Source organism: Heptranchias perlo, chromosome 3 (genome assembly GCF_035084215.1).
Source record: "Heptranchias perlo isolate sHepPer1 chromosome 3, sHepPer1.hap1, whole genome shotgun sequence".
Lineage (NCBI taxonomy): Eukaryota > Metazoa > Chordata > Chondrichthyes > Hexanchiformes > Hexanchidae > Heptranchias > Heptranchias perlo.
The window spans coordinates 35,477,354-35,490,837 of NC_090327.1; the positions used below are offsets into that span (position 1 = coordinate 35,477,354).

Genomic DNA, 13,484 nt, shown 5'->3' on the forward strand with positions numbered 1-13,484 from the left:
GATAAAAGGAGAGAGTGTGGAGCGCGGGATCAGTGATAAAAGGAGAGAGTGTGGAGCGTGGGATCAGTGATAAAAGGAGAGAGAGTGGAGCGTGGGATCAGTGATAAAAGGAGAGAGAGTGGAGCGTGGGATCAGTGATAAAAGGAGAGAGAGTGGAGCGTGGGATCAGTGATAAAAGGAGAGAGAGTGGAGTGCGGGATCAGTGATAAAAGGAGAGAGTGTGGAGAGTGGGATCAGTGATAAAAGGAGAGAGTGTGGAGCGTGGGATCAGTGATAAAAGGAGAGAGAGTGGAGCGTGGGATCAGTGATAAAAGGAGAGAGAGTGGAGCGTGGGATCAGTGATAAAAGGAGAGAGTGTGGAGCGTGGGATCAGTGATAAAAGGAGAGAGTGTGGAGAGTGGGATCAGTGATAAAAGGAGAGAGTGTGGAGCGTGGGATCAGTGATAAAAGGAGAGAGAGTGGAGCGTGGGATCAGTGATAAAAGGAGAGAGTGTGGAGCGAGGGATCAGTGATAAAAGGAGAGAGTGTGGAGCGTGGGATCAGTGATAAAAGGAGAGAGTGTGGAGAGTGGGATCAGTGATAAAAGGAGAGAGAGTGGAGAGTGGGATCAGAGATAAAAGGAGAGAGTGTGGAGAGTGGGATCAGTGATAAAAGGAGTGTGGAGCGTGGGATCAGTGATAAAAGGAGAGAGAGTGGAGCGTGGGATCAGCGATAAAAGGAGAGAGTGTGGAGCGAGGGATCAGTGATAAAAGGAGAGAGTGTGGAGCGTGGGATCAGTGATAAAAGGAGAGAGTGTGGAGAGTGGGATCAGTGATAAAAGGAGAGAGTGTGGAGCGCGGGATCAGCGATAAAAGGAGAGAGTGTGGAGTGCGGGATCAGTGATAAAAGGAGAGAGTGTGGAGCGAGGGATCAGTGATAATAGGAGAGAGTGTGGAGAGTGGGATCAGAGATAAAAGGAGAGAGAGTGGAGCGCGGGATCAGTGATAAAAGGAGAGAGTGTGGAGCATGGGATCAGTGATAAAAGGAGAGAGTGTGGAGCGTGGGATCAGTGATAAAAGGAGAGAGAGTGGAGCGTGGGATCAGTGATAAAAGGAGAGAGAGTGGAGCGTGGGATCAGAGATAAAAGGAGAGAGTGTGGAGCGAGGGATCAGTGATAATAGGAGAGAGTGTGGAGCATGGGATCAGTGATAAAAGGAGAGAGAGTGGAGCGTGGGATCAGAGATAAAAGGAGAGAGTGTGGAGTCTGGGATCAGAGATAAAAGGAGAGAGTGTGGAGTCTGGGATCAGTGATAAAAGGAGAGATTGTGGAGCGTGGGATCAGAGATAAAAGGAGAGAGTGTGGAGAGTGGGATCAGTGATAAAAGGAGAGAGTGTGGAGCGTGGGATCAGTGATAAAAGGAGAGAGAGTGGAGAGTGGGATCAGTGATAAAAGGAGAGAGAGCGGAGCGTGGGATCAGTGATAAAAGGAGAGAGTGTGGAGTCTGGGATCAGTGATAAAAGGAGAGAGTGTGGAGTCTGGGATCAGTGATAAAAGGAGAGATTGTGGAGCGTGGGATCAGTGATAAAAGGAGAGAGAGTGGAGCGTGGGATCAGTGATAAAAGGAGAGAGAGTGGAGCGTGGGATCAGTGATAAAAGGAGAGAGTGTGGAGCGTGGGATCAGTGATAAAAGGAGAGATTGTGGAGAGTGGGATCAGTGATAAAAGGAGAGAGTGTGGAGAGTGGGATCAGTGATAAAAGGAGAGAGTGTGGAGCGTGGGATCAGTGATAAAAGGAGAGAGAGTGGAGAGTGGGATCAGTGATAAAAGGAGAGAGAGCGGAGCGTGGGATCAGTGATAAAAGGAGAGAGTGTGGAGAGTGGGATCAGTGATAAAAGGAGAGAGTGTGGAGTGTGGGATCAGTGATAAAAGGAGAGAGTGTGGAGCGTGGGATCAGTGATAAAAGGAGAGAGTGTGGAGCGTGGGATCAGTGATAAAAGGAGAGAGTGTGGAGAGTGGGATCAGTGATAAAAGGAGAGAGTGTGGAGAGTGGGATCAGTGATAAAAGGAGAGAGTGTGGAGTGTGGGATCAGTGATAAAAGGAGAGAGTGTGGAGAGTGGGATCAGTGATAAAAGGAGAGAGAGTGGAGCGTGGGATCAGTGATAAAGGGAGAGAGTGTGGAGCGTGGGATCAGTGATAAAAGGAGAGAGAGTGGAGAGTGGGATCAGTGATAAAAGGAGAGAGTGTGGAGAGTGGGATCAGTGATAAAAGGAGAGAGAGTGGAGCGTGGGATCAGTGATAAAGGGAGAGAGTGTGGAGCGTGGGATCAGTGATAAAAGGAGAGAGAGCGGAGCGTGGGATCAGTGATAAAAGGAGAGAGTGTGGAGAGTGGGATCAGTGATAAAAGGAGAGAGAGCGGAGCGAGGGATCAGTGATAAAAGGAGAGAGTGTGGAGAGTGGGATCAGTGATAAAAGGAGAGAGAGCGGAGAGTGGGATCAGTGATAAAAGGAGAGAGTGTGGAGCGCGGGATCAGTGATAAAAGGAGAGAGTGTGGAGAGTGGGATCAGAGATAAAAGGAGAGAGAGTGGAGCGAGGGATCAGCGATAAAAGGAGAGAGTGTGGAGAGTGGGATCAGTGATAAAAGGAGAGAGAGTGGAGAGTGGGATCAGTGATAAAAGGAGAGAGAGTGGAGCGTGGGATCAGTGATAAAAGGAGAGAGAGCGGAGCGCGGGATCAGTGATAAAAGGAGAGAGTGTGGAGAGTGGGATCAGTGATAAAAGGAGAGAGTGTGGAGCGTGGGATCAGTGATAAAAGGAGAGAGTGTGGAGCGTGGGATCAGTGATAAAAGGAGAGAGAGTGGAGAGTGGGATCAGTGATAAAAGGAGAGAGAGTGGAGCGTGGGATCAGTGATAAAAGGAGAGAGTGTGGAGCGCGGGATCAGTGATAAAAGGAGAGATTGTGGAGCGTGGGATCAGTGATAAAAGGAGAGAGTGTGGAGAGTGGGATCAGTGATAAAAGGAGAGAGTGTGGAGTGTGGGATCAGTGATAAAAGGAGAGAGTGTGGAGCGTGGGATCAGTGATAAAAGGAGAGAGTGTGGAGCGTGGGATCAGTGATAAAAGGAGAGAGTGTGGAGAGTGGGATCAGTGATAAAAGGAGAGAGTGTGGAGAGTGGGATCAGTGATAAAAGGAGAGAGTGTGGAGTGTGGGATCAGTGATAAAAGGAGAGAGTGTGGAGAGTGGGATCAGTGATAAAAGGAGAGAGAGTGGAGCGTGGGATCAGTGATAAAGGGAGAGAGTGTGGAGCGTGGGATCAGTGATAAAAGGAGAGAGAGTGGAGAGTGGGATCAGTGATAAAAGGAGAGAGTGTGGAGAGTGGGATCAGTGATAAAAGGAGAGAGAGTGGAGCGTGGGATCAGTGATAAAGGGAGAGAGTGTGGAGCGTGGGATCAGTGATAAAAGGAGAGAGTGTGGAGAGTGGGATCAGTGATAAAAGGAGAGAGAGCGGAGCGAGGGATCAGTGATAAAAGGAGAGAGTGTGGAGAGTGGGATCAGTGATAAAAGGAGAGAGAGCGGAGAGTGGGATCAGTGATAAAAGGAGAGAGTGTGGAGAGTGGGATCAGAGATAAAAGGAGAGAGTGTGGAGAGTGGGATCAGAGATAAAAGGAGAGAGAGTGGAGCGAGGGATCAGCGATAAAAGGAGAGAGTGTGGAGAGTGGGATCAGTGATAAAAGGAGAGAGAGTGGAGAGTGGGATCAGTGATAAAAGGAGAGAGAGTGGAGCGTGGGATCAGTGATAAAAGGAGAGAGTGTGGAGCGCGGGATCAGTGATAAAAGGAGAGATTGTGGAGCGTGGGATCAGTGATAAAAGGAGAGAGTGTGGAGCGTGGGATCAGAGATAAAAGGAGAGAGTGTGGAGCGAGGGATCAGTGATAAAAGGAGAGAGAGTGTGGAGCGCGGGATCAGTGATAAAAGGAGAGAGTGTGGAGAGTGGGATCAGTGATAAAAGGAGAGAGTGTGGAGTGTGGGATCAGTGATAAAAGGAGAGAGAGTGGAGAGTGGGATCAGTGATAAAAGGAGAGAGAGTGGAGCGTGGGATCAGTGATAAAAGGAGAGAGTGTGGAGAGTGGGATCAGAGATAAAAGGAGAGAGTGTGGAGAGTGGGATCAGTGATAAAAGGAGAGAGTGTGGAGTGTGGGATCAGTGATAAAAGGAGAGAGAGTGGAGAGTGGGATCAGTGATAAAAGGAGAGAGTGTGGAGAGTGGGATCAGAGATAAAAGGAGAGAGAGCGGAGCGTGGGATCAGTGATAAAAGGAGAGAGTGTGGAGCGCGGGATCAGTGATAAAAGGAGAGAGTGTGGAGAGTGGGATCAGAGATAAAAGGAGAGAGAGCGGAGCGCGGGATCAGTGATAAAAGGAGAGAGTGTGGAGAGTGGGATCAGAGATAAAAGGAGAGAGTGTGGAGCGTGGGATCAGTGATAAAAGGAGAGAGTGTGGAGAGTGGGATCAGAGATAAAAGGAGAGAGTGTGGAGAGTGGGATCAGTGATAAAAGGAGAGAGTGTGGAGTGTGGGATCAGTGATAAAAGGAGAGAGAGTGGAGAGTGGGATCAGTGATAAAAGGAGAGAGTGTGGAGAGTGGGATCAGAGATAAAAGGAGAGAGTGTGGAGAGTGGGATCAGAGATAAAAGGAGAGAGAGCGGAGCGTGGGATCAGTGATAAAAGGAGAGAGTGTGGAGCGCGGGATCAGTGATAAAAGGAGAGAGTGTGGAGAGTGGGATCAGTGATAAAAGGAGAGAGTGTGGAGCGTGGGATCAGTGATAAAAGGAGAGAGTGTGGAGCGCGGGATCAGTGATAAAAGGAGAGAGTGTGGAGAGTGGGATCACTGATAAAAGGAGAGAGTGTGGAGTGTGGGATCAGTGATAAAAGGAGAGAGAGTGGAGAGTGGGATCAGTGATAAAAGGAGAGAGTGTGGAGAGTGGGATCAGAGATAAAAGGAGAGAGAGCGGAGCGTGGGATCAGTGATAAAAGGAGAGAGTGTGGAGCGCGGGATCAGTGATAAAAGGAGAGAGTGTGGAGAGTGGGATCAGAGATAAAAGGAGAGAGAGCGGAGCGTGGGATCAGTGATAAAAGGAGAGAGTGTGGAGCGCGGGATCAGTGATAAAAGGAGAGATTGTGGAGTGCGGGATCAGTGATAAAAGGAGAGAGTGTGGAGCGCGGGATCAGTGATAAAAGGAGAGAGTGTGGAGCGTGGGATCAGCGATAAAAGGAGAGAGTGTGGAGCGAGGGATCAGTGATAAAAGGAGAGAGTGTGGAGAGTGGGATCAGTGATAAAAGGAGAGAGAGTGGAGAGTGGGATCAGAGATAAAAGGAGAGAGAGTGGAGAGTGGGATCAGTGATAAAAGGAGAGAGTGTGGAGCGTGGGATCAGTGATAAAAGGAGAGAGAGTGGAGAGTGGGATCAGTGATAAAAGGAGAGAGAGCGGAGAGTGGGATCAGTGATAAAAGGAGAGAGTGTGGAGAGTGGGATCAGTGATAAAAGGAGAGAGAGTGGAGAGTGGGATCAGTGATAAAAGGAGAGAGTGTGGAGCGTGGGATCAGAGATAAAAGGAGAGAGTGTGGAGCGTGGGATCAGTGATAAAAGGAGAGAGTGTGGAGCACGGGATCGGAGACAAAAGGATAGAGTGTGGAGAGTGGGATCAGTGATAAAAGGAGAGAGTGTGGAGCGTGGGATCAGTGATAAAAGGAGAGAGTGTGGAGAGTGGGATCAGTGATAAAAGGAGAGAGAGTGGAGTGTGGGATCAGTGATAAAAGGAGAGAGTGTGGAGCGCGGGATCAGCGATAAAAGGAGAGAGTGTGGAGAGTGGGATCAGTGATAAAAGGAGAGAGAGTGGAGCGTGGGATCAGTGGTAAAAGGAGAGAGAGTGGAGAGTGGGATCAGTGATAAAAGGAGAGAGTGTGGAGAGTGGGATCAGTGATAAAAGGAGAGAGTGTGGAGCGTGGGATCAGAGATAAAAGGAGAGAGTGTGGAGCGTGGGATCAGTGATAAAAGGAGAGAGTGTGGAGCGTGGGATCAGAGATAAAAGGAGAGAGTGTGGAGCGTGGGATCAGTGATAAAAGGAGAGAGTGTGGAGCGTGGGATCAGTGATAAAAGGAGAGAGTGTGGAGAGTGGGATCAGTGATAAAAGGAGAGAGATTGGAGCGAGGGATCAGTGATAAAAGGAGAGAGTGTGGAGCGTGGGATCAGAGATAAAAGGAGAGAGTGTGGAGAGTGGGATCAGTGATAAAAGGAGAGAGTGTGGAGCGTGGGATCAGAGATAAAAGGAGAGAGTGTGGAGCGTGGGATCAGTGATAAAAGGAGAGAGTGTGGAGAGTGGGATCAGTGATAAAAGGAGAGAGTGTGGAGTGCGGGATCAGCGATAAAAGGAGAGAGTGTGGAGAGTGGGATCAGTGATAAAAGGAGAGAGTGTGGAGAGTGGGATCAGTGATAAAAGGAGAGAGTGTGGAGCGTGGGATCAGAGATAAAAGGAGAGAGTGTGGAGCGTGGGATCAGTGATAAAAGGAGAGAGTGTGGAGCGTGGGATCAGTGATAAAAGGAGAGAGTGTGGAGAGTGGGATCAGTGATAAAAGGAGAGAGATTGGAGCGAGGGATCAGTGATAAAAGGAGAGAGTGTGGAGCGTGGGATCAGAGATAAAAGGAGAGAGTGTGGAGAGTGGGATCAGTGATAAAAGGAGAGAGTGTGGAGCGTGGGATCAGTGATAAAAGGAGAGAGTGTGGAGCGTGGGATCAGTGATAAAAGGAGAGAGTGTGGAGAGTGGGATCAGTGATAAAAGGAGAGAGTGTGGAGCGCGGGATCAGTGATAAAAGGAGAGAGTGTGGAGCGTGGGATCAGTGATAAAAGGAGAGAGTGTGGAGCGTGGGATCAGAGATAAAAGGAGAGAGTGTGGAGAGTGGGATCAGTGATAAAAGGAGAGAGAGTGGAGCGTGGGATCAGTGATAAAAGGAGAGAGTGTGGAGAGTGGGATCAGTGATAAAAGGAGAGAGTGTGGAGAGTGGGATCAGTGATAAAAGGAGAGAGAGTGGAGCGTGGGATCAGTGATAAAAGGAGAGAGTGTGGAGAGTGGGATCAGTGATAAAAGGAGAGAGTGTGGAGAGTGGGATCAGTGATAAAAGGAGAGAGTGTGGAGCGTGGGATCAGCGATAAAAGGAGAGAGTGTGGAGAGTGGGATCAGTGATAAAAGGAGAGAGAGTGGAGTGCGGGATCAGTGATAAAAGGAGAGAGTGTGGAGAGTGGGATCAGTGATAAAAGGAGAGAGTGTGGAGCGTGGGATCAGTGATAAAAGGAGAGAGTGTGGAGCGAGGGATCAGTGATAAAAGGAGAGAGTGTGGAGCGAGGGATCAGTGATAAAAGGAGAGAGTGTGGAGAGTGGGATCAGTGATAAAAGGAGAGAGAGAGTGGAGCGCGGGATCAGTGACAAAAGGAGAGAGAGTGGAGAGTGGGATCAGTGATAAAAGGAGAGAGTGTGGAGCGTGGGATCAGCGATAAAAGGAGAGAATGTGGAGCGCGGGATCAGTGATAAAAGGAGAGAGAGCGGAGCGTGGGATCAGTGATAAAAGGAGAGAGAGTGGAGCGTGGGATCAGAGATAAAAGGAGAGAGAGTGTGGAGAGTGGGATCAGTGATAAAAGGAGAGAGTGTGGAGCGTGGGATCAGTGATAAAAGGAGAGAGAGTGGAGCGTGGGATCAGTGATAAAAGGAGAGAGAGCGGAGCGTGGGATCAGTGATAAAAGGAGAGAGAGTGGAGCGTGGGATCAGAGATAAAAGGAGAGAGAGTGTGGAGCGTGGGATCAGTGATAAAAGGAGAGAGTGTGGAGAGTGGGATCAGAGATAAAAGGAGAGAGAGTGTGGAGTGTGGGATCAGTGATAAAAGGAGAGAGTGTGGAGCGTGGGATCAGTGATAAAAGGAGAGAGAGTGTGGAGCGCGGGATCAGTGATAAAAGGAGAGAGAGTGTGGAGCGTGGGATCAGAGATAAAAGGAGAGAGTGTGGAGCGTGGGATCAGTGATAAAAGGAGAGAGAGTGGAGAGTGGGATCAGAGATAAAAGGAGAGAGTGTGGAGCGTGGGATCAGTGATAAAAGGAGAGAGAGTGTGGAGCGTGGGATCAGTGATAAAAGGAGAGAGTGTGGAGAGTGGGATCAGAGATAAAAGGAGAGAGAGTGGAGCGCGGGATCAGTGATAAAAGGAGAGAGTGTGGAGAGTGGGATCAGAGATAAAAGGAGATAGTGTGGAGCGTGGGATCAGTGATAAAAGGAGAGAGAGTGTGGAGCGTGGGATCAGTGATAAAAGGAGAGAGTGTGGAGAGTGGGATCAGAGATAAAAGGAGAGAGAGTGTGGAGTGTGGGATCAGTGATAAAAGGAGAGAGTGTGGAGCGTGGGATCAGTGATAAAAGGAGAGAGAGTGTGGAGTGCGGGATCAGCGATAAAAGGAGAGAGAGTGGAGCGTGGGATCAGTGATAAAAGGAGAGAGAGTGGAGAGTGGGATCAGCGATAAAAGGAGAGAGTGTGGAGAGTGGGATCAGTGATAAAAGGAGAGAGAGTGTGGAGTGTGGGATCAGTGATAAAAGGAGAGAGTGTGGAGGGTGGGATCAGTGATAAAAGGAGAGAGAGTGTGGAGGGTGGGATCAGTGATAAAAGGAGAGAGTGTGGAGAGTGGGATCAGTGATAAAAGGAGAGAGAGTGGAGCGCGGGATCAGTGATAAAAGGAGAGAGAGTGGAGCGTGGGATCAGTGATAAAAGGAGAGAGTGTGGAGCGCGGGATCAGTGATAAAAGGAGAGAGTGTGGAGAGTGGGATCAGTGATAAAAGGAGAGAGAGTGTGGAGGGTGGGATCAGTGATAAAAGGAGAGAGTGTGGAGCGCGGGATCAGTGATAAAAGGAGAGAGTGTGGAGCGAGGGATCAGTGATAAAAGGAGAGAGAGTGGAGAGTGGGATCAGTGATAAAAGGAGAGAGAGTGGAGCGTGGGATCAGTGATAAAAGGAGAGAGTGTGGAGAGTGGGATCAGAGATAAAAGGAGAGAGTGTGGAGAGTGGGATCAGAGATAAAAGGAGAGAGTGTGGAGTGTGGGATCAGTGATAAAAGGAGAGAGTGTGGAGTGTGGGATCAGTGATAAAAGGAGAGAGAGAGTGGAGCGCGGGATCAGTGGTAAAAGGAGAGAGAGAGTGGAGCGCGGGATCAGTGATAAAAGGAGAGAGTGTGGAGCGAGGGATCAGTGATAAAAGGAGAGAGTGTGGAGAGTGGGATCAGTGATAAAAGGAGAGAGTGTGGAGCGAGGGATCAGTGATAAAAGGAGAGAGTGTGGAGAGTGGGATCAGTGATAAAAGGAGAGAGTGTGGAGAGTGGGATCAGTGATAAAAGGAGAGAGTGTGGAGCGTGGGATCAGTGATAAAAGGAGAGAGTGTGGAGAGTGGGATCAGAGATAAAAGGAGAGAGTGTGGAGAGTGGGATCAGTGATAAAAGGAGAGAGAGTGGAGCGTGGGATCAGTGATAAAAGGAGAGAGTGTGGAGCGAGGGATCAGTGATAAAAGGAGAGAGAGAGTGGAGCGCGGGATCAGTGATAAAAGGAGAGAGTGTGGAGCGAGGGATCAGTGATAAAAGGAGAGAGTGTGGAGAGTGGGATCAGTGATAAAAGGAGAGAGAGTGTGGAGCGTGGGATCAGTGATAAAAGGAGAGAGTGTGGAGCGTGGGATCAGTGATAAAAGGAGAGAGTGTGGAGCGAGGGATCAGTGATAAAAGGAGAGAGTGTGGAGAGTGGGATCAGTGATAAAAGGAGAGAGTGTGGAGAGTGGGATCAGTGATAAAAGGAGAGAGTGTGGAGCGTGGGATCAGTGATAAAAGGAGAGAGTGTGGAGAGTGGGATCAGAGATAAAAGGAGAGAGTGTGGAGAGTGGGATCAGTGATAAAAGGAGAGAGAGTGGAGCGTGGGATCAGTGATAAAAGGAGAGAGTGTGGAGCGAGGGATCAGTGATAAAAGGAGAGAGTGTGGAGCGAGGGATCAGTGATAAAAGGAGAGAGTGTGGAGAGTGGGATCAGTGATAAAAGGAGAGAGTGTGGAGAGTGGGATCAGTGATAAAAGGAGAGAGTGTGGAGCGTGGGATCAGTGATAAAAGGAGAGAGTGTGGAGCGAGGGATCAGTGATAAAAGGAGAGAGTGTGGAGAGTGGGATCAGTGATAAAAGGAGAGAGTGTGGAGAGTGGGATCAGAGATAAAAGGAGAGAGTGTGGAGAGTGGGATCAGTGATAAAAGGAGAGAGAGTGGAGCGTGGGATCAGTGATAAAAGGAGAGAGTGTGGAGAGTGGGATCAGTGATAAAAGGAGAGAGTGTGGAGAGTGGGATCAGAGATAAAAGGAGAGAGAGCGGAGAGTGGGATCAGTGATAAAAGGAGAGAGAGCGGAGAGTGGGATCAGTGATAAAAGGAGAGAGTGTGGAGCGCGGGATCAGTGATAAAAGGAGAGAGTGTGGAGCGCGGGATCAGTGATAAAAGGAGAGAGAGTGGAGCGTGGGATCAGTGATAAAAGGAGAGAGTGTGGAGCGCGGGATCAGTGATAAAAGGAGAGAGAGTGGAGAGTGGGATCAGAGATAAAAGGAGAGAGTGTGGAGAGTGGGATCAGTGATAAAAGGAGAGAGTGTGGAGAGTGGGATCAGTGATAAAAGGAGAGAGTGTGGAGCGTGGGATCAGTGATAAAAGGAGAGAGTGTGGAGAGTGGGATCAGAGATAAAAGGAGAGAGTGTGGAGAGTGGGATCAGTGATAAAAGGAGAGAGTGTGGAGAGTGGGATCAGAGATAAAAGGAGAGAGTGTGGAGCGTGGGATCAGTGATAAAAGGAGAGAGTGTGGAGCGTGGGATCAGTGATAAAAGGAGAGAGTGTGGAGAGTGGGATCAGTGATAAAAGGAGAGAGTGTGGAGAGTGGGATCAGAGATAAAAGGAGAGAGTGTGGAGAGTGGGATCAGTGATAAAAGGAGAGAGTGTGGAGAGTGGGATCAGTGATAAAAGGAGAGAGTGTGGAGAGTGGGATCAGTGATAAAAGGAGAGAGTGTGGAGCGTGGGATCAGTGATAAAAGGAGAGAGTGTGGAGAGTGGGATCAGAGATAAAAGGAGAGAGTGTGGAGAGTGGGATCAGTGATAAAAGGAGAGAGTGTGGAGAGTGGGATCAGAGATAAAAGGAGAGAGTGTGGAGAGTGGGATCAGTGATAAAAGGAGAGAGTGTGGAGAGTGGGATCAGTGATAAAAGGAGAGAGTGTGGAGAGTGGGATCAGTGATAAAAGGAGAGAGTGTGGAGCGTGGGATCAGTGATAAAAGGAGAGAGAGTGGAGAGTGGGATCAGTGATAAAAGGAGAGAGTGTGGAGAGTGGGATCAGTGATAAAAGGAGAGAGTGTGGAGAGTGGGATCAGTGATAAAAGGAGAGAGTGTGGAGAGTGGGATCAGTGATAAAAGGAGAGAGTGTGGAGCGTGGGATCAGTGATAAAAGGAGAGAGAGTGGAGAGTGGGATCAGAGATAAAAGGAGAGAGTGTGTAGCGCGGGATCAGTGATAAAAGGAGAGAGTGTGGAGCGTGGGATCAGTGATAAAAGGAGAGAGTGTGGAGCGTGGGATCAGTGATAAAAGGAGAGAGTGTGGAGAGTGGGATCAGTGATAAAAGGAGAGAGTGTGGAGCGCGGGATCAGTGATAAAAGGAGAGAGTGTGGAGAGTGGGATCAGTGATAAAAGGAGAGAGTGTGGAGAGTGGGATCAGTGATAAAAGGAGAGAGTGTGGAGCGTGGGATCAGTGATAAAAGGAGAGAGAGTGGATAGTGGGTTCAGTGATAAAAGGAGAGAGTGTGGAGAGTGGGATCAGTGATAAAAGGAGAGAGTGTGGAGCGTGGGATCAGTGATAAAAGGAGAGAGTGTGGAGAGTGGGATCAGTGATAAAAGGAGAGAGTGTGGAGAGTGGGATCAGTGATAAAAGGAGAGAGTGTGGAGCGTGGGATCAGTGATAAAAGGAGAGTGTGGAGCGTGGGATCAGTGATAAAAGGAGAGAGTGTGGATAGTGGGTTCAGTGATAAAAGGAGAGAGTGTGGAGCGCGGGATCAGTGATAAAAGGAGAGAGTGTGGAGAGTGGGATCAGTGATAAAAGGAGAGAGTGTGGAGAGTGGGATCAGTGATAAAAGGAGAGAGTGTGGAGCGTGGGATCAGTGATAAAAGGAGAGAGAGTGGATAGTGGGTTCAGTGATAAAAGGAGAGAGTGTGGAGCGTGGGATCAGTGATAAAAGGAGAGAGTGTGGAGCGTGGGATCAGTGATAAAAGGAGAGAGTGTGGAGCGCGGGATCAGTGATAAAAGGAGAGAGTGTGGAGTGTGGGATCAGTGATAAAAGGAGAGAGTGTGGAGCGTGGGATCAGTGATAAAAGGAGAGAGTGTGGAGCGCGGGATCAGTGATAAAAGGAGAGATTGTGGAGCGAGGGATCAGTGATAAAAGGAGAGAGAGTGGAGCGTGGGATCAGTGATAAAAGGAGAGAGTGTGGAGCGTGGGATCAGTGATAAAAGGAGAGAGTGTGGAGCGCGGGATCAGTGATAAAAGGAGAGAGAGTGGAGAGTGGGATCAGTGATAAAAGGAGAGAGTGTGGAGCGTGGGATCAGTGATAAAAGGAGAGAGTGTGGAGCGTGGGATCAGTGATAAAAGGAGAGAGTGTGGAGCGTGGGATCAGTGATAAAAGGAGAGAGAGCGGAGAGTGGGATCAGTGATAAAAGGAGAGAGTGTGGAGAGTGGGATCAGTGATAAAAGGAGAGAGTGTGGAGCGTGGGATCAGTGATAAAAGGAGAGAGTGTGGAGCGTGGGATCAGTGATAAAAGGAGAGAGTGTGGAGCGTGGGATCAGTGATAAAAGGAGAGAGTGTGGAGCGCGGGATCAGTGATAAAAGGAGAGAGTGTGGAGAGTGGGATCAGTGATAAAAGGAGAGAGAGTGGAGAGTGGGATCAGTGATAAAAGGAGAGAGTGTGGAGAGTGGGATCAGTGATAAAAGGAGAGAGTGTGGAGAGTGGGATCAGTGATAAAAGGAGAGAGTGTGGAGAGTGGGATCAGTGATAAAAGGAGAGAGTGTTTAGCGTGGGATCAGTGATAAAAGGAGAGAGTGTGGAGCGTGGGATCAGTGATAAAAGGAGAGAGAGTGGAGCGTGGGATCAGTGACAAAAGGAGAGAGAGTGGATAGTGGGTTCAGTGATAAAAGGAGAGAGTGTGGAGCGTGGGATCAGAGATAAAAGGAGAGAGTGTGGAGAGTGGGATCAGTGATAAAAGGAGAGAGTGTGGAGCGTGGGATCAGTGACAAAAGGAGAGAGAGTGGAGCGTGGGATCAGTGATAAAAGGAGAGAGTGTGGAGAGTGGGATCAGTGATAAAAGGAGAGAGTGTGGAGCGCGGGATCAGTGATAAAAGGAGAGAGTGTGGAGCGTGGGATCAGTGATAAAAGGAGAGAGTGTGGAGAG

The 13,484-nt window shown here is 49.1% G+C and overlaps 1 protein-coding gene across 1 annotated transcript in view; it reads left to right on the forward strand.

Moving 5' to 3' along the window:
- The window catches only part of LOC137311965 (ALS2 C-terminal-like protein), a 134,920-nt gene that overhangs the window by 85,803 nt on the left and 35,633 nt on the right, over positions 1-13,484 (forward strand). The window lies entirely within an intron of this gene.